Here is a 3,004-nt window from a genome sequence, read left to right as displayed (position 1 = left end):
ACATCAGGTACGCCATGTGATGGCACCACCCCGTCCCTCCTGTCCTTTCAACACACGTGTACATCGGATGCCTGCTGTGTGCCAGGCACTTTCTTGGCCCTGGGACTGGGGGTGAACAGAACAAGCAGGGTCTCTGTCACACTGAAAATTCATATTCTAGGAGAGAATGCTGTGGAGACTCCTGAATTTTCATGGATGCTGTCACCTTTTTCAGACCTCTGCTCAAATGTCACCTCCTCAGAGAGGCCTTCCCTGATTACCCATTCTACAGTAGCCACACATTTGCCCTCATTCTCCATCATAACATTTATTACTATATGACATTGTTATAGGTAGTCATGTGTTTTTCTGTCTTGCCTTCTAGAATGTAAGTGCAGCATTATATCCCAGGGGCCTGGAATAGACCCTGGCACATAGTGGGCACTCAATACTTCTTGAATAGATGAATAGTATCTAGATTGAATAGAAAAGTCTAGGGATGGGACCCAGACATCAGTAATTAAAAAAAATTTTTTTTATAGCTCTCTAGGTGATTCTGACATGGAGCCAGGGTTGAGAACCATTGCTCCACATGGTACCCTGGGTACCTCCGCTTGGGTGGTGTCACTGGTACAGGGAGAGGGCTGCATCTTGCTGCTCTTGTTGGATGCTGATGCAGACAAGAGTTAAGGCTCAAGATTCATTTTGTGGGGACTTGATTCCTCGGACTGGCTGTCCCCAGACACACCTGTGTGCTCTTGTCAGCTCCTGGTAGAGTCTTCACGCCTTCACCTTGCCTTCTTCATTGCCAGCAGCTCTTGTAGTTCTTGCCTTTCTGATCAAGGAAAGCACAGTTGGAAATGAAGGGAATGAATGTGGTTGTCAGGGTGACAACCTCGAGGAGAGGGAGGCCAGGAGGAATTTTGTAAGAGCACTGTGGGGAAAGATGTCTTGATGGAGGAACTGCTTTGGAGGACTAGCCTGATTTGGTGTGGTTAATGTCAGAGCTGCCATGTGGATATAGAAAGTGATTCTAAGGTATATTGTTTCATTTGCATTTCTCTTGGTCTACAGGAAAAGCAAAAATTTCTGGGACAAAATTATTATAAAGAGGGACCTGAAGGAAATGATATTCGAAAGACAAATGTTGCTCAGATCCGGATGGCGTTCCGATAATGAGACCTTATGCAATGAGCTCAGCTTCCTGTCTGACGCCATGAAATCAGAAGAGATCACAGCCCTGACCAAGTAGTCGAGTACTGGACATGCATTTTAACTTTCTGGTTTAATTTCAAATCTGCTGTGATTAACAGTGTTCAAGATACAAAACTATCCTCCACGGAGAGGATGTCTGTGAAGAACTTTCAAACTAGTGATTTTTCGTTGCACTGTTCACTTTAAGGTCTAACATGCTCACTTCTGTTAATATTTTTGAGTAATAGATGGTGAATCCTCCTTGGGGATGTGGGAGCTGGACACTTGTCTGTACTCATTCCTAATTTTCCAAATGTTTCTCTTGAAGGTGCTAATGCTTGCATTGTTGGGGCCAGGATCTTACGTGGGCCAGTGCCCACTGACATATGAGGGCTGTGTGGTTTTCTGCCACGGTCCTCTCTGTAGGCCCTGCAGACTAGTTGGTATTTGTTCATTTCAGCCTCTGATGGGCTGGCTGCCTTAAAATCTATTTCAAAGCTCCCTTTCATAAAGGAGCTACTTCAAGAGAATTAGAAAACTTCTTTTGTTGCGTTTTTTTTTTTTTAATGAATTTTTAAAACTTTTATTTAGCCTTCCTCCCTTTCTATTTAGGAAACCAAATATTCACATCACAACCATCACTCCTAATTTGGGTCTTGGTTTCCTCATCTGAAAGGTGAGTTTGCACTAGATGAGTGGTTTTCAGGTGGTGGTCTGTGAGTTCCCCTCCTGGACCACTTCAAGGCAGGGGTGGGCAGGGGGGAGTGAGGTTCTGGGGTGCTGCTTTTACTTCTTCAAGGTGACTCTGCTTTCATCAGTTTTACATTGGGACTTCTGTGTATTTACATTTGAACTAAGGACTTTGAAAAGCACAGGACTAGATGACCTCTGTTCCTTTTGGCTTTAATATTCTATGATTGTAGCCCAATTATCATTTTACTTATGAAGAGTTAGTTAGGGCCACAGAAGTAAAGTTTGCTTAAGGTCACACAGCTCTAATAAGTAATAGGACTAGAACTAGGTTTCCCCAATCCTAATCCAGTCCTTTCCCCACTATTCCATCAGACCTCACAAATTTAGATTTTTTTTGGTCACTGTAACCTGGTGCATTTTTTTTCCCCCAAGGTGAAATCTCACCTTTACCTAATATGCAGACTTCTTCAGAAGATATAAGTGGTCCCTGGGGGCAGGTAGAAAGCATTTTTAAAGACTAGTCTGAATTTAAGCTTTACCAATGTATTCTTCATCTGTGTTACTAGTGCCTGGTACATAATAGGTGCTCAATAAATGTATATTAAATAAATGAATGAATTTCCTCTTTTGGCAACTTTTTAAGGATGTGTGCTTCTGGTACTCACCAAGCTGCTCAAGGACCTTCCTGTCTATCTCTGTGGGCAAATGCAGACTACAGGAAGCCCTTCTGAATTATTACAGAGTTAGAAGAACCCTATTTTTGCCTGTGAAAATGCTGCTTACCTGACTTTAGATTGTCTTGTCCTCTTACTTTATAATGCTTATCACCTCCACTGGTCAACTTAGTACAGAACAATAAATGTAGTCTTTTTACTAGGCAGACATGTGCTATCTTAATCATGAAATTGAATGAAAACCGAGTATTTGTGTTAGGCATTCACTATTTTTTGAAAAGCCATTTGTATACTTTTGCCCTAACATAGCAAGTATTGTACAGTTTTTCATTGTCATTTTATCTGTATCAAGTATTTGTTTTTATTACTAAAGTCTGTTAGGACTGTGGCTAACAGACTAGTAGTTTTAAACTATTTAAGGCATATCTTTAAGTTTTTAAGAAAGATGGGCATCATGAAAAGCT

At 41.6% G+C, this 3,004-nt stretch overlaps 1 long non-coding RNA gene across 1 annotated transcript; it reads left to right on the top strand.

Moving 5' to 3' along the window:
- The first annotated feature begins 6 nt into the window (after positions 1 to 6).
- LOC114488064 (uncharacterized) lies at positions 7 to 2,360 on the top strand. Its single transcript, XR_003683758.1, has 2 exons — positions 7 to 1,381; positions 1,786 to 2,360. It is a non-coding gene; the product is annotated as an uncharacterized lncRNA (long non-coding RNA).
- Positions 2,361 to 3,004: the final 644 nt, after the last annotated feature.

The sequence above is a fragment of the Physeter macrocephalus genome, chromosome 16, assembly GCF_002837175.3.
Source record: "Physeter macrocephalus isolate SW-GA chromosome 16, ASM283717v5, whole genome shotgun sequence".
Classification (NCBI taxonomy): domain Eukaryota; kingdom Metazoa; phylum Chordata; class Mammalia; order Artiodactyla; family Physeteridae; genus Physeter; species Physeter macrocephalus.
Note: the sequence above shows the minus strand (reverse complement) of the source record. Positions and strands in the feature narration are given on the sequence as shown.